Source organism: Bombina bombina, chromosome 1 (genome assembly GCF_027579735.1).
Source record: "Bombina bombina isolate aBomBom1 chromosome 1, aBomBom1.pri, whole genome shotgun sequence".
Classification (NCBI taxonomy): Eukaryota; Metazoa; Chordata; class Amphibia; order Anura; family Bombinatoridae; genus Bombina; species Bombina bombina.
The window spans coordinates 1,063,343,065-1,063,368,003 of NC_069499.1; the positions used below are offsets into that span (position 1 = coordinate 1,063,343,065).

The 24,939-nt window shown below is 30.9% G+C and overlaps 1 protein-coding gene across 7 annotated transcripts in view; it reads left to right on the plus strand.

Moving 5' to 3' along the window:
* SULF2 (sulfatase 2) overlaps positions 1 to 24,939 on the plus strand; it is a 904,152-nt gene that overhangs the window by 603,711 nt on the left and 275,502 nt on the right. The window contains exon 1 of one of the 7 annotated variants that reach the window (XM_053690798.1): positions 9,461 to 9,615. The exons of 5 other annotated variants lie outside the window; for them this stretch is intronic. The gene's annotated coding sequence lies outside the window, so the exon portion shown is untranslated. Of the gene's footprint in view, positions 1 to 9,460; positions 9,616 to 9,635; positions 9,791 to 24,939 lie in introns of those variants that run through there. One more of the 7 variants, XM_053690717.1, reaches the window with a different exon arrangement.

Genomic DNA, 24,939 nt, shown 5'->3' on the forward strand with positions numbered 1-24,939 from the left:
TAGAAGTACATTAGAAAGTTGTTTAAAAGTTGTTTGACAGGTAAATAAAAAAACATATATATATATATATAGTTTTGACAGGTAAATAAAAACAAACATATATATATAGTTTTGACAGATAAATAAAAAAAACATATATATATAGTTTTGACAGATAAATAAAAAAACATATATATATATATATATATATATATATAGTATTGACAAGTAAATAAAATATATATATATATATATATATATATAGTTTTGACATGTAAATAAAAAACACACACACATATATATATATATATATATATATATATATATATATAGTTTTGACAGGTAAATAAAAAAACACATATATATATATATATATATATATATATATAGTATTGACAGATAAATAAAATATATATATATAGTTTTGACAGGTAAATAAAAAAAACATATATATATAGTTTTGACATGTAAATAAAAAACACACATATATATATATATATATATATATATATATATATATATATATATATAGTTTTGACAGGTAAATAAAAAACATATATATATAGTTTTGACAGGTAAATTAAAAAACATATATATATATATATATATATATATATATATATATATATATATATATATATATATATATATAGTTTTGACAGGTAAATAAAAAAAACATATATATATAGTTTTGACATGTAAATAAAAAACACACATATATATATATATATAGTTTTGACAGGTAAATAAAAAACATATATATATATATATATATATATATAGTATTGACAGATAAATAAAATATATATATAGTTTTGACAGGTAAATAAAAAAAACATATATATATAGTTTTGACAGGTAAATTAAAAAACATTTATATATATATATATATATATATATATATTTGACAGGTAAATAAAAAAACATGTATATATAGTTTTGACAGGTAAATAAAAAAAACATATATATAGTTTTGACAGGTAAATAAAAACATATATATATATATATATATATATATATATAGTATTGACAGGTAAATAAAAAACATACATATATATAGTATTGACAGGTAAATAAAAAACATATATATATATAGTATTGACAGGTAAATAAAATATATATATATATATAGTATTGACAGGTAAATAAAAAAACATAGATATATATATATATATATATATATATATATATATATATATAGTATTGACAGGTAAATAAAAAACATATATATATATATAGTATTGACAGGTAAATAAAACATATATATATAGTATTGACAGGTAAATAAAAAACATATATATATAGTATTGACAGGTAAATAAAAAACATATATATATATAGTATTGACAGGTAAATAAAAAACATATATATATATAGTATTGACAGGTAAATAAAAAAACATAGATATATATATATATATATATAGTATTGACAGGTAAATAAAAAACATATATATATATATATATATATATATATATATATATATATATAGTATTGACAGGTAAATAAAAAACATATATATATATAGTATTGACAGGTAAATAAAAAACATATATATATATATATATAGTATTGACAGGTAAATAAAAAAACATATATATATATATATATATATATATATATATATATAGTATTGACAGGTAAATAAAAAACATATATATATATAGTATTGACAGGTAAATAAAAAACACATATATATATATATAGTATTGACAGGTAAATAAAAAACATATATATATATATATATAGTTTTGACAGGTAAATAAAAAAAACATATATATAGTTGACAGGTAAATAAAAACATATATATATATATATATAGTATTGACAGGTAAATAAAAAACATATATATATATATATAGTATTGACAGGTAAATAAAAAACATATATCTATATAGTATTGACAGGTAAATAAAAAACATATATATATATATAGTATTGACAGGTAAATAAAAAAACATATATATATATATATATATATAGTATTGACAGGTAAATAAAAACATATATATATATAGTATTGACAGGTAAATAAAAAACATATATATATATAGTATTGACAGGTAAATAAAAAACATATATATATATAGTATTGACAGGTAAATAAAAAACATATATATATATATATAGTATTGACAGATAAATAAAAAAACATATATATATATATATATATATATATATATATATATATATATAGTATTGACAGGTAAATAAAAAACATATTTATATATATATATATAGTATTGACAGGTAAATAAAAAACATATATATATATATATATAGTATTGACAGGTAAATAAAAAACATATATATATATATATATATATATATATATATATATATAGTATTGACAGGTAAATAAAAAAACATAGATATATATAAATATATAGTATTGACAGGTAAATAAAAAACATATATATATATAGTATTGACAGGTAAATAAAAACATATATATATATATATATATATATAGTATTGACAGGTAAATAAAAAAACATATATATATATATATATAGTATTGACAGGTAAATAAAACACACATATATATATATATATATATATATATATATATATATATATATATATATATATATATATATATATAGTATTGACAGGTAAATAAAAAACATATATATATATATATAGTATTGACAGGTAAATAAAAAACATATATATATATATATATAGTATTGACAGGTAAATAAAAAACATATATATATATATATATATATATATATATATATATATAGAGTATTGACAGGTAAATAAAAAACATATATATATATATATATATATATATAGTATTGACAGGTAAATAAAAAACATATATATATAGTATTGACAGGTAAATAAAAAACATATATATATATATATATAGTATTGACAGGTAAATAAAAAACATATATATATATATATATATATATATATAGTATTGACAGGTAAATAAAAAAACATATATATATATATATATATATATATAGTATTGACAGGTAAATAAAAAAACATATATATATATAGTATTGACAGGTAAATAAAAAAAATATATATATATATATATATATATATATATATATATATATATATATATAGTATTGACAGGTAAATAAAAAACATATATATATATATATATATATATATATATAGTATTGACAGGTAAATAAAAAACATATATATATATATAGTATTGACAGGTAAATAAAAAACATATATATATATATATATATATATAGTATTGACAGGTAAATAAAAAAACATATATATATATATATATATATATATATAGTATTGACAGGTAAATAAAAAACATATATATATATAGTATTGACAGGTAAATAAAAAACATATATATATAGTATTGACAGGTAAATAAAAAACATATATATATAGTATTGACAGGTAAATAAAAAACATATATATATATATATAGTATTGACAGGTAAATAAAAAACATATATATATATATATAGTATTGACAGGTAAATAAAAAAACATATATATATATATATATATATATATATATATAGTATTGACAGGTAAATAAAAAACATATATATATATATATATATATATATATATATATATATAGTATTGACAGGTAAATAAAAAAAAAAAAATATATATATATAGTATTGACAGGTAAATAAAAAACATATATATATATATATATATATATATATATATATATATATAGTATTGACAGGTAAATAAAAAACATATATATATATATATATATAGTATTGACAGGTAAATAAAAAAACATAGATATATATAAATATATAGTATTGACAGGTAAATAAAAAACATATATATATATAGTATTGACAGGTAAATAAAAAACATATATATATATAGTATTGACAGGTAAATAAAAAAACATATATATATATATATATATATATATATAGTATTGACAGGTAAATAAAAAACATATATATATATATAGTATTGACAGGTAAATAAAAAACATATATATATATATATATATATATATATATATATAGTATTGACAGGTAAATAAAAAACATATATATATATATATATATAGTATTGACAGGTAAATAAAAAACATATATATATATATATATATATATATATATATATATAGTATTGACATGTAAATAAAAAACATATATATATATAGTATTGACAGGTAAATAAAAAACATATATATATATATATATAGTATTGACAGGTAAATAAAAAAAAATATATATATATATATATATAGTATTGACAGGTAAATAAAAAAACATATATATATATGGTATTGACAGGTAAATAAAAAACATATATATATATATATATATATATATATATATATAGTATTGACAGGTAAATAAAAAACATATATATATATATATATATAGTATTGACAGGTAAATAAAAAACATATATATATATATATATATATATATATAGTATTGACAGGTAAATTAAAAACTTATATATATATATATAGTATTGACAGGTAAATAAAAAACATATATATATAGTATTGACAGGTAAATAAAAAACATATATATATATATAGTATTGACAGGTAAATAAAAAACATATATATATATATATAGTATTGACAGGTAAATAAAAAACATATATATATAGTATTGACAGGTAAATAAAAAAACATAGATATATATAGTATTGACAGGTAAATAAAAAAACATATATATATATATATATATATATATATATAGTATTGACAGGTAAATAAAAAAACATATATATATATATATATATATAGTATTGACAGGTAAATAAAAAACATATATATATATATATATATATATATATATATAGTATTGACAGGTAAATAAAAAAAAAAATATATATATATAGTATTGACAGGTAAATAAAAAACATATATATATAGTATTGACAGGTAAATAAAAAACATATATATATATATATATATAGTATTGACAGGTAAATAAAAAACATATATATATAGTATTGACAGGTAAATAAAAAAACATATATATATATATATATATATATATATATATATATATATATATATAGTATTGACAGGTAAATAAAAAAACATAGATATATATATATATATAGTATTGACAGGTAAATAAAAAAACATATATATATATATATATATATATATATATATATATATATATATATATATATATATATATATATATATATATATATATATATATATAGTATTGACAGGTAAATAAAAAAACATAGATATATATATATATATATAGTATTGACAGGTAAATAAAAAAACATATATATATATATATATATATAGTATTGACAGGTAAATAAAAAACATATATATATAGTATTGACAGGTAAATAAAAAAACATAGATATATATATATATAGTATTGACAGGTAAATAAAAAACATATATATATAGTATTGACAGGTAAATAAAAAACATATATATATAGTATTGACAGGTAAATAAAAAAACATAGATATATATATATATATAGTATTGACAGGTAAATAAAAAACATATATATATATATATATATATATATATAGTATTGACAGGTAAATAAAAAACATATATATATATATATATATATATATATATATATATATAGTATTGACAGGTAAATAAAAAACATATATATATAGTATTGACAGGTAAATAAAAAACATATATATATAGTATTGACAGGTAAATAAAAAACATATATATATATATATATATTTGACAGGTAAATAAAAAAAACAAGGCTCTATTTCTGTTTAAATGGAGTGATAGCAAAAATGCTATAAATTCTCTGGTATTTTGGTCTTCTCTGAAATTCCCGGGAATGAAGGTGTTAAAGGGATAAGAAACCCAAAATGTTTATTTCATTATTCAGATAGAGATTACTTTTTTTTTTAAAGTTTCCAATGCTTTGTTCTCATGTTATTCTTTGTTAAAGTGATACCTAGGGCTAGGTAGGTAGCATGCACATGTTTGCAGCACTACATGACAGGAAATTGTGCTGCCATCTAGTGCTCTTGCTAAGGTATAACATTGTTGCAAAACTGATGCCATATAGTGCTGTACACATGTGCACACTCCTGTACTTACATCCTTGCTTTTAAACAAAGGATAACAAGAAAATTAATAAAATTTGATCATAGAAGTAAATTAAAAAGTTTTTTAAAATTGTATGTTCTATCGGAATAATGAAAGAAAAAAAATTAAGTTTTATATCCCTTTAATAAATGACTAGCAAATACTTAATGTGTATACTGTGTATATTTGTATTGCTTACATGTATATTTGTGAGTATAGCGAGTGTGTCTGTATTTTGTGTGTGTCTGCCTAGTGTGCATATATTGTGTTATATATAGTGTACAGTATATAGTGATTGTGTATAGTGCTTGTTTATAGTGTGTATTTAGTGTTTGTATGTAGTGTGCATATTGTGTGTATAGAGTGTATATGGTATTTGTGTAATCTGTATGTATTGTTTGGGTGTAGTGTGTATTTAGTGATTATGTATAGTGTGTGTAGTCTGTGTGTGAATAGAGTGTATGATTATAGTATGTGTAATCTGTGTGCAGTGTGCATAGTGTGTGTGTAGTGTGTGTAATGTGTGTATAGAGTGTATATAGTGTTTGTATGTAGAATGTATTTGTGTATAGATTATATGTAGTGTTTGTATGTAGTGTGTGTGTGTGTGTGTGTAATGTGTGTGTGTGTGTATAGAGTTTATATAGTGTTTGTGTCTAGTGTGTAATGTGTGCATTGAGTATATATAGTGTATGTGTGTATTTAGTGATTATGTATAGTGTGTGTAGTCTGTGTGTGAATAGAGTGTATGATTATAGTATGTGTAATCTGTGTGCAGTGTGCATAGTGTGTGCCTACCCCCCAACTGTTCCGATTTTCGCGGGACAGTCCTGATTTTAGGGGTCTGTCCCCCTGTCCCGGGTTGCTAGCCATCTGTCCCGATTTGCCCCATGCATTAAAAAATAAATATATATATATATATTTATTATTTTTTTTTTAATTCTATTGGGCCCATACTCAGAAGCAGCTGGCTTTGCTCTCATATGGTTAGATACCTATTAGATTCCCTGTGGAAAAGGAATGGTGTGTGAGTTAAGCAGGAGTAAGAAGGCTGTATACACTCTGACCACGGGTAATGGTGACCTCTCTAACCTACCTCTGGTAGTGATGATGTCTAACCCCTGGTGATAATAATAGCATGCCTTCAGTTTTATACAATGAGCAGTGCTAATACCAGGGTAACGAACAGTGGCAGCCGCAGACTGCCAGCTAATGTGCTTGCCAACCCCAGGACCCCATACAATGAATTACAGATACCCATATTTGATGTAGTGTGTATGTCTATCTGTATCCATAACTGTGTGTGTGTATCTGTATGTATAAGTTTATGTTATGTAGTGTGTGTGTGTCTGCATGTATAAATGTAAGCTATGTAGTGTGTGTAAGTGTATGCTATGTAGTGTGTGTGTATCTGCATGTATAAGTGTATGCTATGTAGTGTGTGCGTATCTGCATGTATAAGTGTATGCTATGTAGTGTGTGTGTGTGTGTATCTGCATGTATAAGTGTATGCTGCATGTATAAGTGTATGCTATGTAATGTGTGTGTGTGTGTGTGTGTATCTGCCTGTATAGTGTATGCTATGTAGTGTGTGTATCTGCATGTGTAAATGTATGCTATGTAGTGTGTGTGCATCTGCATGTGTAAGTTTATGTTATGTAGTGTGTGTGTATCTGCATGTATAAGTGTATGCTATGTAGTGTGTGTGTATCTGCATGTATAAGTGTATGCTATGTAGTGTGTGTGTGTATCTGCATGTATAAGTGTATGCTATGTAGTGTGTGTGTGTGTGTATCTGCATGTATAAGTGTATGCTATGTAGTGTGCTACTGTGCATTTTTGCTGACTTTAAAGGCCAGAATCTAGAATATTAACGGGGAATGCAGAGAGCAGTTTTAAAGAATTTATTATTAAATGTCCAATTAAGATAAAAATATTTAGCAATGTCTTTGCAAAGGCTAATTAAATACAGAGCTCACATAGCTATACCAGTGGTTTGAGCTTGTGTTTGATTTGCTGCCGAAGTGTATTAAAATATGACTTTATTTAGAATTTTATTTATATTACTTTAATCTTAAGATTTTTTAAGCCCCGTCCACCACATTTCAATTTTTTTGCCGCGGGGGGAAGGGGGGGTCCCTCTTTTTAATTTTGAAATGTTGGGAGGTATGGTGTGTGTGTAATGTGTGTATAGAGTGTATATAGTGTTTGTGTGTGTGTATATAGTATTTGTGTGTAATGTGTGTGTGTGTGTGTATAGAGTTTATATAGTGTTTGTAATGTGTGTGTATATAGTGTTTGTGTCTAGTGTGTAATGTGTGTATTGCATATATATAGTGTATGTGTGTATTTGGTGATTATGTATAGTGTGTGTAGTCTGTGTGTGAATAGAGTGTATGATTATAGTATGTGTAATCTGTGTGTAGTGTGCATAGTGTGTGTGTAGTGTGTGTAATGTGTGTATATAGTGCTTGTATGTAGTGTGTTTGTGTATAGATTATATATAGTGTTTTATGTAGTGTGTGTGTATATAGTGTTTGTGTGTAGTGTGTGTGTGTGTATGTAGTGTTTGTATATAGTATTTGTGTGTAGTATGTGTGTGTGTAATGTGTGTGTGTGTATAGAGTTTATGTAGTTTGTGTGTAGTGTTTGTAATGTGTGTGTATATAGTGTTTGTGTCTAGTGTGTAATGTGTGTATTGAGTATATATAATGTATGTGTGTATTGAGTGTATATAGGGGTTGTGTGTAGTGTGCATAATATGTGTATTGAGTGTATATTGTGTTTGTGTCATGTGTGTAATATGTGTGTATAGAGTGTATATAGTATTTGTGTCATTTGTGTGTAGTGTGTATAGTGTGTGTATAGAGTGTATATAGTATTTGGGTAATCTGTGTGTATTGTTTGGGTGTAGTGTGTATTTAGTGGTTATGTATAGTGTGCAAAGTCTGTATATAGTATGTGTAATTTGTGTGTAGTGTGCATAGTGTGTTTGTGTGTAGTGTGTGTGTGTATAGAGTATATATAGTGTTTGTATGTAGTGTGTGTGTATATAGTGTTTGTATGTAGTATAGTGTGTGTAGTGTGTGTAATGTGTGTGTGTATAGAGTTTGTGTGTGTATAGTGTTTGTATCTAGTGTGTGTGATGTGTGTTTTAAGTGTATATAGGGGTTGTGTGTAGTGTGTGTGATGTGTGTATTGTAATATGTGTATTGAGTGTTTATAGTGTTTGTGTCCTGTGTGCAATATATGTGTATTGAATGTATATAGTGTGTATTGACTGAGTACTTTAAACCCGCAGCCGTCTGTGGAATCCCGGCTTGTGACATCATTTTGTGGCTGGGAGGGAGGCAGGAGAGGGAGGGAGAGTCCCACAGCACTATACACTTTAACAATACAGATTGTGCTGGGAAATGGGATCTATGGACTTCCCTAAAGGTCACTGCTGACCCTCCTCCCCAGATATAAGAGGCAAGCAGCCTCAAACCAAGGGACCACTCATGCCCCTCTCAGAGTGCCCTTGCAAGCAGACAAACCCATTAACAAATAAACCTGAACTTGTGACATAAAGAACAGTGTTTAAACACAAGGTAAGGGCTGCAGTTTAGTCCTTTTGAACAGGCACATGAGGGTAAAAGGAAGTGGTTTAAGCTGACAGGATCTGGATATGCATTTTTTTTTTCTTTCAAGAAGAGCAAAAGAGAGAGAAATATTTCAGCTGTGGGAGCTGCACCTACATGTCCGAGCAGTGCTCAGCTCAGCCTGGTGAGTAAGCATGGCTGGATCACTGCAGGCTGCTTGCATTACAGTCACTGAGCTTAACTATTTCATCTAATTCCCTTTTACATTTCTTACATACAGAAGCAGTTGTGAACTGCAACTGTTAGTGGGTTATCTGGTTATTTTGTTTTATCTTTACCAGCACTTTCTGTAAAGGAATTGTGGGGTTTATTACCTGGTAAAGATGTGCCACTAGTTTGTGTTCATATCTATTTACAATTATTTGTGTGAAGAATTTGCTTCATCTAACAGAATATTGCAAATGACAGTCCTAAGAGTAATGTAACCATTTCAGTAGAAGATCTCTAAGTAGATATTTTGCATGTTTTTACCTTTAATATATCATCTGATAATCCCAATATTACTTAGCAGCTCATGTTGAGAAATCTGGTGAGTCGTGCTGAACATATGTTTCATGTTTGTACATTAGTTAATGAAATGGGTTTGCAAATATCCCTGTTTCATTTCTTAGGACTGGAAGATGATAGACGGTATTTAGACAGACACTGAATGTGAGCTGTGTGTGATTAACCTGCACAGCAACTGCTACTGGTGACTGAATTGGTTTTAACTTTCTAAAGTAATGAGTAATTCGATAGCAATGTCATATTAACTCTATTGTTGCCAGAGAGACATTACATCCCTTTATCATAGAAAAACGTTTAATATGACAAATATTGAATAAAGTTAGAAGCATATCTTGTTTAATTCCACTCTGTGACTATTCAGGACCATTCTTTAGTATTATACAATACTATCAAACACACTGAATGTTCCGTAGCACTGAGAGGTTAATGAAAGGACATTGTGTGGCGACTTACAAAAATGTTCTTTCAATAGGGCACATACAAATCAGTGGGATTAAGATCTTTTTTTTTTTTGTTTGTTTTAGGTTTCTAAATGCTGGGTTTGGATATTTTCTGATTAAAATTTGTTCTTTTTCTGTTTATTTCTTCATTATTTTTTTTAAACAAAAAGTTGTCTTTATTGTAAATTCAAACCGCCGTCATCTACTATACTTGAGATCAATTGTAACAATATTATACAGTATACTCTGCCAAAAAGACAATGAGAAATTGTCATCACATATAAACAGCTATATATATATATATATATATATATATATATATATATATATATATATATATATATATATATATGTATATGATCCCATTTAAAAAACCTTATTGCTTAATAAAAACATCTTAGTATTGCAGAATCTTTAAGGGTTAGACAGCTATGAAAGTTATTATATACATAGTATTGTCTTTTTTATTTTTTAAATCATATCAAACATTAAAACTTCCATTGCAAAAACATGTCTGGCTGCTGTTATATATTTTGGTTAATAGTCTATTGAGGGAAGGCAATGAAATCAGTTAACACAAATTGGCAAATAAATTTAATTATGTTATTAATACTTCGTAAAATATAAAGTGAACCACAGTATTTATACATGCACTCAATAAACCTGTAAAATCCAATTAAAGATCTTTATTAAACTGCTTATAGACTGAACAATGATCTGACATGAAAAAGCAGAGTTATCTGCAAACGCGCACCCACACACACACAAAAACAGATAGACATACACACACAACCACAGACATAAACACTTGCACACATATAGATATAAACACACACAGATAAACACACACAACCACAAACATAAACACTCACACACAGATATAAACACACACACACACACACAACCACAAACATAAACACACACACAGATAGATATAAACACACACACACACACAAGCAGATATGCATACACACACACACACAGAAATATAAACACACACACAACCACAAACATAAACACTCACACACAGATAGATATTAACACACACACACACACAGATATACATACACACCCACACACAGATATAAACACACAAACACAGATATAAACACACACACACAAAAACAGATAGACATACAAACATAGATATATATTAACACACACACAAAAACAGATAGATATACACACACAGATATAAACACACACATAAGAATCAAAAGGCATTTGTTGTCTTTAGTTATCAGGGTATATAGATTTATTCACATCTGTTACTTGTCCCTGCCATTTCTGCTTTAAGACCGCTCCGTAAACTACTACACATTGAAAGAACATTAAATACCTTGAGATTTTTATATAAAATGTTTAGTTATACATAATAAAACAACTTTACAATATATTTTCATTATTTATTTTGTCCGCTTAAAATGTAATTAGCTATGAAAATAGGGGATTTTCTAATTCTCAGAACTTGAAATGCACTCTGCTGTCTTCTCATGACTAACCCTGCTACATGTCTTTCCATCATTAGCTTTAACTGATAACAACTGAAATGCAATGTATTTGATACTAACATTATGACTGGGCTAGTCTTGTTGTCTACAGACTAATACCCAGATTAGCTCCTCCACATAAGGCAAATTGGAATTGCACTAAAAAGAATGTTAATTTGTTTAAAAAAAAAAAAAAAATGTGTTAACTTGGCTGATATATTGTTCTATAGCAACACAACAGGAATGTCTTGTACTGTCCCTTTAAGTAAAGGTGATGTCACCATTCAGACATTGAACTTTTTTTTTTTCTTCATTGTGTGTGTGTGTTTTTTGTTGCTGTTTTTTTACCCTACAGCACAATCATGTCTTTGCTTTTTATAAGGTGACGTTCATCACATGCCCACTTGATTGGATAAAGTCTTTGCTTTTCCATTACATTGTCAGAATGCAAAACAACTGGACACAATTAAGTCTATCAAATCTACAGAGGATGGAGTTGAGGAGGTCTTGTCATGCAAGATAAATGTTTAATTTATATTATTTATGGGCATATTGTAACTTTCAAATGTTTGGGGGTTTTAAAAACAGGAGATATGTGAGTTTAACACCATTTACATTAAATGGGGTGTTGTTTAATCCATATCTATAAACATTTTAATGAAGGAAATCACACAAAATGCATGACACAGAATTCAAAACTAGACACCAAAGGCAGAAGCAAGATGGATCGCTTGCATGGTATTGATTCTTTGGGTACGGCTGGAAGAATAATGGACCTTTGAACCTTTAGAAAATGTGACCTAACTACATAAAACATACCCGTCAAAGGCAATACGTAATCTGAGTCAGCTGGCCGCTGATAAGAAATGCTTATTGTCTCTGTAATCAGAAGTTAGAAATCCCCAGGCAGAAGTTACATGGCTGAGTATTGTTTTCCTCTGGTGTATTTAATTGTTTATTGATAAACAGAATCTTCAGAGGTTTATCAATATGATTAGATGTGATGTGTGTTATAGCTCCTGCCCTTGAACAGAGAGATCAGAGGAAAACTTTCATTTTCAATGGGATGAGCTTTGTTTATATGTGTTTTCTTCTATTATTAAAGTAACACCACTGAACAGATGTCATTAAATCTATGCACAAATAAATAGCATATCCTTTTACATTTATTTCTGTAGAATGCACCCTTTTAACGTGTTCTCAATGATACATTTACATTTGCTGGAGTGTATTAAATTAAGTTTACAAAATGGTGTAGTGAGTTGTGGGAGAGAAAGCATTTACCCTGAGTGCCAGTCTAATGGGGGTGCGCAGGCTGTACAAGGAAGCACCATGTGCACATCTTTTCTAAGTTATCGTGCAAGCCCTTTAAAGTCTGTATTCTTTATGTTGATGCATTTCTTTTTTGTCATTGAGGGCTGATACGGAGTCTGTAGGCAGGCTTGAGGGGACTGAAATCGAGCAGGAGTGGACGTGGGGGGGGGGGATTTCTCCCTGGACCGCCATGGATGGTAGCATAGTGGCCGTGGTGGGGGATTTACCTAAAGCATGAGCAGGAAGAGAGAAAGTGGGACAGTGCTGCACGATCTGTTTAAACAAGCCCTACATACTAGGTATTTAACAATTTTGTTTAATTATAAAATTAACCTTTGGAATTGTAATTTTCTTAACGTTTGAAAAAGGAGGGTTTTTTCGCCCATTGTATTTGAATGGTACTGATCAGCATTAGTGGTGTCCTTAGTGTGTATGTTTGTGTGTATAAGTGTGTGTGAGTATGAGTATAAGTGAGTGTGTGTATAATTTTGTGCGTGTGTGTATAAGTGTGCACGTGTGAGTGTGTATAAGTGTGTGCGTGTATAAATGTGTATGTCTGAGTGTGTGCATGTATAAGTGTGTGAGTGTGTATGTATAAGTGTGTGTGAGTCTCTGGGTGTATTATTATTATTATTATTATTATCAGTCATTTCTAGAGCACCAGCAAATTCAGCAGCACTATAAACATGGGTCTAATATGCAAGGTTACAATTATGGGAGACAAAGAGTCCTACTGTTGTAAATCATCTCTCATAAAGGTGGTTTACAAAGCAGTTCGTCTTATAGGCTTACATGCTAATGGGGTTCAGGGTATGAAAAAAAGAGGAGAGGAACTAAGATAAGAAACGTTAGTGTATATTATATGCATCCCTGTACAGTAGAGTCTTTCATTATTCAAATAGGGCATGTCATTTTAAACAACTTTGCAATTTACCTTTATCACCAATTTTGCTTTGCTCTCTTGGTATTCTTAGTTGAAAGCTAAACCTAGGTAGAATTATATGCTAATTTCTTAGACCATGAAAGCCGCCTCTTATGTGAATGCATTTTGACAGTTTTTCACCACTAGAGGGAGTTAGCTAATGTGTGTCATATAGATAACATTAAGTTGACGCACGTGGTTACCTAGGAGTAAGCACTGTATCACCAATTTTGCTTTGTTCTTAGTTGAAAGCTAAACTTAGGTAGGCTTATATGCTAATTTATTAGACCTTGAAAGCCACCTCTTATGTGAATGCATTTTGACAGTTTTTCACCACTAGAGGGAGTTAGTTAATGTGTGTCATATAGATAACATTGAGCTCACGCACGTGGTTACCTAGGAGTAAGCACTGATTGGTTAAAATGCAAGTCTGTCAAAATAACTGAAAGTTTGCAGAGGCTTAGATACAAGGTAATCGCAGAGGTAATACGTGTATTATAACTGTGTTGGTTATACAAAACTGGGTAATGGGTAATGAAGGGATTATCTTTTTAAACAACAAAAATTCTGGTGTTGACTGTCCCTTTAAAGAGGACTGGGAATGAAAAGCAGCCCTGGAAAATATGGAGACCAGCCCTATTTTCCTTTAACTCAGTTAATGCGCACACCCCACTTTTCACAAAGGTGATTACTGTACTGGGATACTCACTCCCCCAATAGTTTTTTGAAAATTATATTATATTACATTGTATTAAAAAAGTGCCAGATTGTTGTTATATAGGCACTCTACAACACAACTGCATCCATTAATCACCCATTTAAATTGTAGCTTTCCAGCCCCAGCTGCTGCAGCCCACTGGGAAATCTCCTTGTATTCTGGTAGGCCAATCCGGCCTTGAGCAGCGCTTGAAAGTTTGAAATCTAGGGGAGAGTAGTGCGAAGTGAGGCAGAGAGTTCCACAAAATAGGGGGCAATCTGGATAAGTCCTGTAGACAAATGTGAAGAGGTAACAAGAGAGGAGGAGAGAATGTATGTATGCTTGTATATGTGTTTTTGTATGTATGAATGTGTGTATGTATATGTATAAGTTTGTGTATGTATGAATTTATGTATGTATTATAAGTATGTGTGTGTGTGTATGTATAAGTGTGTGTATATGAATGAATGTGTGTGTGTGTGTGTGTGTATGTATGAATGTGTGTGTGTGTATGTATGAATGTGTGTATGAATGTGTGTGTGTATGCATGTATATGAGTTTGTATAAGTATGAATGTATGTGTCTGCATATGTATAAGTGTGTGTGTATGTATAACTGTGTGTGTATGTATGTATAAGTGTGTGTTTGTGTGTGTATGTATGCATGTATACAAGTTTGTGTGTTGAATGTATGAATGAATGTATGTGTATGTATACATGTTTGTTTACATATACTGTATATGTATGTATGTATAAGTGTGTATGTATGTGTCTGTATGCATGTATAAGAGTCTGTGTGTATGAATGTATGTATGCAAGTGTGTTTGCATATGTATGTGTGTGTATGTATGTGTCTGTATGCATGTATACGAGTCTCTGTGTGTGTATGAATGTATGTGTATGTATGCATATGTGTTTGCATATGTATGTGTGTGTGTGTGTGTATGAATGTATGTGTATGTATGCATATGTGTTTGCATATGTGTGTGTGTGTGTATGTATGTATAAGTGTATATGTATATGTGTGTATGTATCTGTGTGTATGTATGTATAAGTGTGTATGTATGTATACGAGTCTGTGTGTGTGTGTATGAATTTATGTGTATGTATGCATGTGTGTTTGCATATGTATGTGTGTGTATGTATGTATAAGTGTGTATGTATGTGTCTGTATGCATGTATACGAGTTTGTGTGTATGAATGTGTGTTTGCATATGTATGTGTGTGTATGTATGTATAAGTGTGTCTGTATGCATGTATACGAGTCTGTGTGTATGAATGTATGTGTATGTATGCATGTGTGTGTATGTATGTATAAGTGTGTATGTATGTGTCTGTATGCATGTATATGAGTCTGTGTGTATGTATGCATGTATGTTGGCATATGTATGTGTGTGTATGTATGTATAAGTGTGTATGTATGTGTCTGTATGCATGTATACAAGTCTGTGTGTGTGTATGAATGTATGTGTACGTATGCATATGTGTTTGCATATGTATGTGTGTGTGTGTGTGTATGTATGTATAAGTGTGTATGTATGTGTCTGTATGCATGTATACAAGTCTGTGTGTATGAATGTGTGTGTGTATGAATGTGTGTTTGCATATGTATGTGTGTGTATGTATGTATAAGTGTATATGTATGTGTCTGTATGCATGTATACAAGTCTGTGTGTATGAATGTGTGTGCATATGTATGTGTGTGTATGTATGTATAAGTGTGTATGTATGTGTCTGTATGCATGTATACAAGTCTGTGTGTATGAATGTGTGTGTGTGTATGAATGTGTGTTTGCATATGTATGTGTGTGTATGTATGTATAAGTGTGTATGTATGTGTATGTATGCATGTATACAAGTCTGTGTGTGTGTATGAATGTATGTGTGTGTTTGCATATGTATGTGTGTATGTATGTGTCTGTATGCATGTATACGAGTCTGTGTGTGTGTGTGTGTGTGTATGAATGTATGTTTATGTATGCATGTGTGTTTGCATATGTATGTGTATGTGTGTGTGTGTGTGTATGTATGTATAAGTGTGTATGTATGTGTCTGTATGCATGTATACGAGTCTGTGTGTGTGTGTGTGTGTATGAATGTATGTGTATGTATGCATGTGTGTTTGCATATGTATGTGTGTGTATGTATGAGTGTATGTATGTATAAGTGTATGTGTCTGTATGCATGTATACGAGTTTGTGTGTGTGTATGAATGTGTGTTTGCATATTTATGTGTGTGTATGTATGTGTCTGTATGCATGTATACGAGTCTGTGTGTGTGTATGAATGTATGTGTATGTATGCATGTGTGTTTGCATATGTATGTGTGTGTATGTATGTATAAGTGTGTATGTATGTGTCTGTATGTATGTATGTATAAGTGTGTGTGTATGTGTCTGTATGCATGTATACAAGTCTGTGTGTGTGTGTATGAATGTATGTGTATGTATGCATATGTGTTTGCATATGTATGTGTGTGTGTATGTATAAGTGTGTATGTATGTGTCTGTATGCATGTATACGAGTCTGTGTATGTATGCATGTGTGTGTTTGCATATGTATGTGTGTGTATGTGTGTGTATGTATGTATGTATTTATGTGCATGTATGCATGTGTGTGTTTGCATATGTCTTTTAAATGTCTCTGTCTCACCCCCATCTACTCCTTCCCCATCTATGTATCTCCCTCTATTCTACAATCTTTTCCCATCTCTTCCTGTCTATCCCTCTGTTTCTCCCTGTCTATCCCTCTGTTTCTCCCTTTCGTCCCCCTGTGTATCTCCCTTTCGTCCCCCTGTGTATCTCCCTTTCGTCCCCCTGTGTATCTCCCTTTCGTCCCCCTGTGTATCTCCCTTTCTTCCCCCTGTGTATCTCCCTTTCTTCCCCCTGTGTATCTCCCTTTCTTCCCCCTGTGTATCTCCCTTTCTTCCCCCTATGTATCTCTCTTTCGTCCCCCTGTGTATCTCTCTTTCGTCCCCCTGTGTATCTCCCTTTCTTCCCCCTGTGTATCTCCCTTTCTTCCCCCTGTGTATCTCCCTTTCGTCCCCCTGTTTATCTCCCTTTCTTCCCCCTGTGTATCTCCCTTTCTTCCCCCTGTGTATCTCCCTTTCTTCCCCCTGTGTATCTCCCTTTCTTCCCCCTGTGTATCTCCCTTTCTTCCCCCTGTGTATCTCCCTTTCTTCCCCCTGTGTATCTCCCTTTCTTCCCCCTGTGTATCTCCCTTTCTTCCCCCTGTGTATCTCCCTTTCTTCCCCCTGTGTATCTCCCTTTCTTCCCCCTATGTATCTCCCTTTCTTCTCCCTCTGTCTCTCTCTTTCTTCTCCCTCTGTCTCTCTCTCCTCTGTTTTGCATTCTCTCACTCCACTCCCCCCCGTCTCTTCCTCTCTGTTTCTCATAGACACTTTATAGTTTTTTGCTAGTCATGTACAATAACTATTTTAATAAAGATCAATGCCTGAAGCATTGCATTTCAGTTATATATATACATATAGAAATTAAAGAATAAAAGTAGGGAGAGAAACTGTACTTTTTCAAAAACACCTAGTTATTGGTGTTTATTAATTTGAAAAATATTTACATTATATAATACCTAGCCAGCGTTAGCTGAACATAGGCCTGGTGCAGACCCCAAAATATTTTATATAAATTCAGTATATTTTTAAAGAGAAAAATATTTTACATAGCAGAGCTATATGAGTATACTATGTATAAAGTAGGGGAATACAGCACTCAGCACGAATATACTCCTGATTGATCTGATATGCAGATTAAAGGCTGAAACATTTGTATCCAGACACAAAAACAACTGACACACCTCGGTTAACTCAAAAAGCCATGATATTTATTCCTTACAATAAAACAAAGCATGCATGCAATTGCCACAACACATATAGAGCCCCACTGCAGTAGATAGACTAACTACAGTATGTATATTAGTACAAATACTGATAGATATTACATGAGCTATGAAATTCCTAAGATACATTAATATTCAACAGTATAAGGATAATGCCAACAAATTGTGACTGAGAACACTGATGATTTGTAACATCTTATTTGAAAGTCCTGATGAAAAGACTTGATGTTGTATGATTCCTTAGAGTCTCTAAGTCACTAATAAGGCATTAAACACAACTGGTAGGAACTGACAGTACTGAGGTAAAAGCGTCCTCAAACATCAGTTAGCCCAGATATCACCAATCTCAGAAAATTTCGGCTCGTTATCCTTGAGCGGCTCATAAATTGTAACAAATGCATACAACCTTGTTTGTTGCAGCGTGATCCGGGTATGCTAGGCACTTTCAAGAGGCATTCAGGTAAGTGGACCGGGACTCCTCCTCTGACGTCCTGTCAATCCCAACTGGTAGTGGTCTGTATCTTTGCTCGAAAGAACATAGGTCAGACTTGAAGCTCCGTTTGTGAGTAAAGCAACTTTTCTCACGCCTCTGCCAAAACTTTTCCGGCTCCTTAAGAATATGCACCCGCCAAGCTTTACAGGTGCTATACCTTTGCTGCTCATTCAGAGTGATTAGGTTGACGCGCGTTTCGCCCCACAATGCTGTGCGGTCGGGGCCTCGTCAGGACTATCAATCAGGGATAGAACTTGCTGCTTTTATTGATTGCTCACCTGCCAGTATAGAGAGGTGTGTTTATGCCAGCCAATCATCTTTGTTGAATGTGTAACACCTTATTTTTAGAAAAACTGTTCGTTTTTTCAACCACTTAGATATTTACCTATAAGAAACTAATCAAACACAAGGCTGATATACATAAAGGTAAAATGTTTTATCAATGGCGGTTAAGCATAATTAGAAGCAAGTTACGAAAGGAAACAAAAGATCACGGCATTAAAAAGAAAAACGAAGTGTGCAGAGCTTTTACAAACTATGTCAGAATGACGAATGAGAGAAAACTGACTATCTTCTCGTGTATCTAGACAAAAGGTTTAGAGTAAATTTAGAGACAAACAATACAAAGTGTTGATTTAAAAATAACAAATTGTTTGTAATATTCCTTAAATTAAAGGATACAATTGTTACAACATATGATGCCTAAATCGTATGGAATGATTGAGATGCAGCTTATAAACCAAAAAATTCATTTTCACCTTAAAAATCTCTTAGTTTATATTTATATACATGGTATAGGATGTTGATAGATTATGAAGAAGTAAATGATATGTTTAACTAGATAGTATTACTACCTACATTAGCTAGAAAAACTATTTTAATTTAAGAAGGATCCATATTCAATTCTCTCATTCAGGCCAAGAGGGGACACTGTTTGAAGCACATATGTCCATCTTGCTTCTTTCTTGAGTAGACATGCATTGTTATCCCCTCCTCTACCATTCATTATCCCATGATCAATTGTTACAAACTTTAAGGAGGAAGTGTTGCTATTGTGGACATCTCTGAAATGACGTGCTACACTAGTATCCCTCTCATAAAGGATATCATCCCGGTGCTCCTGTATCCTGTCCTTGAACATGCGTTTGGTTTTATCTACATAGAACAGGGGACAGGAGCAACACAGAAGATATACTACACCAACGGTGTTACAATTAGAGAAGTATCTAATGTCAAAACATTTCCCAGTATTTGCTGAAAATGATTTACATTTTAGCATATAAGGACAGTATACACAATGTCCACAAGGAAAATTACCCTTTACTTGTTGGTGTCTATTCAACCAACATTTTTTTCTTTGCAGTCAATAATGGTTTACTTCCAACTTTTTCTACAATTTTGTCATCAAGGGAAAGCAAATGCCAATTGTGTGACAAAATCTCTCTTATATTTTGCCATTGGCAGTTGTAAGTGGTTATGAATCTAATATAGTTTTCATTCTTAACATTTTTCTTGCAATACAGCAGGTCATTTCGTTTTAGTTTTCTAACTTTGTTCAAGGTAGACTTTATCAAATTTTGTGAATATCCTCTATCTAGAAATTTTTTCACATGATCTCTGCATGATATTCAAATTTAATTTTTGAGGAACAATTCCTCTTTAATCTTAGCAATTGGCCATAGGGGATTCCTTTCTTTAAGGACTCTGGGTGACCACTGGATGCCTCCAATAGGCTATTAGTCGCCGTACTTTTACGATGGTTTTCAGTAGAGATGCTATTGCCTTCTTTTTTAATGCAAATATCAAGGAAAGGGAGCTCTTTTTCACTGTATGCATATGTCAGTAAAATATTACGGTTATTAATGTTAAGTGAATTGACGAATTCTTGTAGGCAGGCCAGGGGGCCATCCCAAAACATCAGGATATCGTCCACATATCTAATCCAAAGGGATACATGGGAGCTGAACACATCCTCAAACTGTTCAAATATGTCCAACTCCCATGCTCCCAAATGCAGACACGCATATGTGGGTGCACATACCGCTCCCATTGCTGTCCCCCTGACCTGCCTATAAATAGAACCATCAAATTCAAAAACATTATTTTCAAGAATAAACCTTAATAGGTCTATTACAAAAGTTGTATGTTTGTCACTTCCAGAACCTCTGGTTTTCAAAAAATGCTCACTGGCCTTTATTCCTGCCTCATGCGGAATTGATGAATAGAGGCTCTCTACATCAAGGGATACAAGGATTGTGTTAGAGGAGACTGTTACATCGTCCAATTTACGCAAAAGATCTGGAGTGTCCTTTACGTAAGAAGGAAGGGAAAGAAGAAATGGCCTTAAGAAAAAATCCACATATTGTCCGATGTGTTCACTGATGCCCCCTATCCCCGACACAATTGGTCTCCCAGGTGGATGGGATTTATTCTTGTGAATTTTTGGGATAATCTAAAAGGTGGGCATCACTGGACACATCGGATTCATGAATTTAAATTCATCTAGAGAAATCAACCCTTCCATTTTGGCACTTTGTAAAATATGATAGAGTTTTGATTTCATTAGTATCAATTGATTTCTCTGAAGTCTTTCATATTGGGTCTTATCCAAAAGTTGCCTTTTTGCCTCATTTAAGTAATTAGTTTCATCTAATAAGACTAAATTCCCTCCCTTGTCAGCCGGCTTATAAATTATTCCCTTAGCTGACATGAGTTCCCTGAGAGCATTCCTTTCCTTAAAAGATAGATTATCAACCCAAATCCAGTCATCAGGTAATTGCTCAATTTCTTTTTCAACAGATTTTACAAATAGTGAAATGGCAGGAACCTGTGCAATTGAGGGAATATGTGTTGCTTTAGATTTTAGATTTGTTCTAAAGATTTTATCACTTTCACGGAATGTTGTACATCCCTCACTGTCAGCTATGAGAGATGTTAACGCTTTTTGTGCTTCATTTTCTTTTTTGCTTTCTGAAATCTTTAGAACAAATCTAAAATCTAAATCAACACATATTCCCTCAATTGCACAGGTTCCTGCCATTTCACTATTTGTAAAATCTGTTGAAAAAGAAATTGAGCAATTACCTGATGACTGGATTTGGGTTGATAATCTATCTTTTAAGGAAAGGAATGCTCTCAGGGAACTCATGTCAGCTAAGGGAATAATTTATAAGCCGGCTGACAAGGCAGGGAATTTAGTTTTATTAGATGAAACTAATTACTTAAATGAGGCAAAAAGGCAACTTTTGGATAAGACCCAATATGAAAGACTTCAGAGAGATCCATTGATACTAATGAAATCAAAACTCTATCATATTTTACAAAGTGCCAAAATGGAAGGGTTGATTTCTCTAGATGAATTTAAATTCATGATTCCGATGTGTCCAGTGATGCCCACCTTTTACATTATCCCGAAAATTCAAAAGAATAAATCCCATCCACCTGGGAGACCAATTGTGTCGGGGATAGGGGGCATCAGTGAACACATCGGACAATATGTGGATTTTTTCTTAAGGCCATTTCTTCTTTCCCTTCCTTCTTACGTAAAGGACACTCCAGATCTTTTGCGTAAATTGGACGATGTAACAGTCTCCTCTAACACAATCCTTGTATCCCTTGATGTAGAGAGCCTCTATTCATCAATTCCGCATGAGGCAGGAATAAAGGCCAGTGAGCATTTTTTGAAAACCAGAGGTTCTGGAAGTGACAAACATACAACTTTTGTAATAGACCTATTAAGGTTTATTCTTGAAAATAATGATTTTGAATTTGATGGTTCTATTTATAGGCAGGTCAGGGGGACAGCAATGGGAGCGGTATGTGCACCCACATATGCGTGTCTGCATTTGGGAGCATGGGAGTTGGACATATTTGAGCAGTTTGAGGATGTGTTCAGCTCCCATGTATCCCTTTGGATTAGATATGTGGACGATATCCTGATGTTTTGGGATGGCCCCCTGGCCTGCCTACAAGAATTCGTCAATTCACTTAACATTAATAACCATAATATTTTACTGACATATGCATACAGTGAAAAAGAGCTCCCTTTCCTTGATATTTGCATTAAAAAAGAAGGCAATAGCATCTTTACTGAAAACCATCGTAAAAGTACGGCGACTAATAGCCTATTGGAGGCATCCAGTGGTCACCCAGAGTCCTTAAAGAAAGGAATCCCCAATGGCCAATTGCTAAGATTAAAGCGGAATTGTTCCTCAAAAATTAAATTTGAATATCATGCAGAGATCATGTGTAAAATTTTTCTAGATAGAGGATATTCACAAAATTTGATAAAGTTCCTTGAACAAAGTTAGAAAACTAAAACGAAATGACCTGCTGTATTGCAAGAAAAATGTTAAGAATGAAAACTATATTAGATTCATAACCACTTACAACTGCCAATGGCAAAATATAAGAGAGATTTTGTCACATAATTGGCATTTGCTTTCCCTTGATGACAAAATTGTAGAAAAAGTTGGAAGTAAACTATTATTGACTGCAAAGAAATCTCCTAACTTAAAGGATAAGTTAGTCAAAAGTAGATTTGTAAGGTCAGAACCAGAAAAATGTTGGTTGAATAGACACCAACAAGTAAAGGGTAATTTTCCTTGTGGATATTGTGTATACTGTCCTTATATGCTAAAATGTAAATCATTTTCAGCAAATACTGGGAAATGTTTTGACATTAGATACTTCTCTAATTGTAACACCGTTGGTGTAGTATATCTTCTGTGTTGCTCCTGTCCCCTGTTCTATGTAGGTAAAACCAAACGCATGTTCAAAGACAGGATACAGGAGCACCGGGATGATATCCTTTATAAGAGGGATACTAGTGTAGCACGTCATTTCAGAGATGTCCACAATAGCAACACTTCCTCCTTAAAGTTTGTAGCAATTGATCATGGGATAATGAATGGTAGAGGAGGGGATAACAATGCATGTCTCCTCAAGAAAGAAGCAAGATGGACATATGTGCTTCAAACAGTGTCCCCTCTTGGCCTGAATGAGAGAATTGAATATGGATCCTTCTTAAATTAAAATAGTTTTTCTAGCTAATGTAGGTAGTAATACTATCTAGTTAAACATATCATTTACTTCTTCATAATCTATCAACATCCTATACCATGTATATAAATATAAACTAAGAGATTTTTAAGGTGAAAATGAATTTTTTGGTTTATAAGCTGCATCTCAATCATTCCATACGATTTAGGCGTCATATGTTGTAACAATTGTATCCTTTAATTTAAGGAATATTACAAACAATTTGTTATTTTTAAATCAACACTTTGTATTGTTTGTCCCTAAATTTACTCTAAACCTTTTGTCTAGATACAGGAGAAGATAGTCAGTTTTCTCTCATTCGTCATTCTGACATAGTTTGTAAAAGCTCTGCACACTTCGGTTTTCTTTTAATGCCGTGATCTTTTGTTTCCTTTTGTAACTTGCTTCTAATTATTCTTAACCGCCATTGATAAAACATTTTACCTTTATGTATATCAGCCTTGTGTTTGATTAGTTTCTTATAGGTAAATATCTAAGTGGTTGAAAAAATGAACA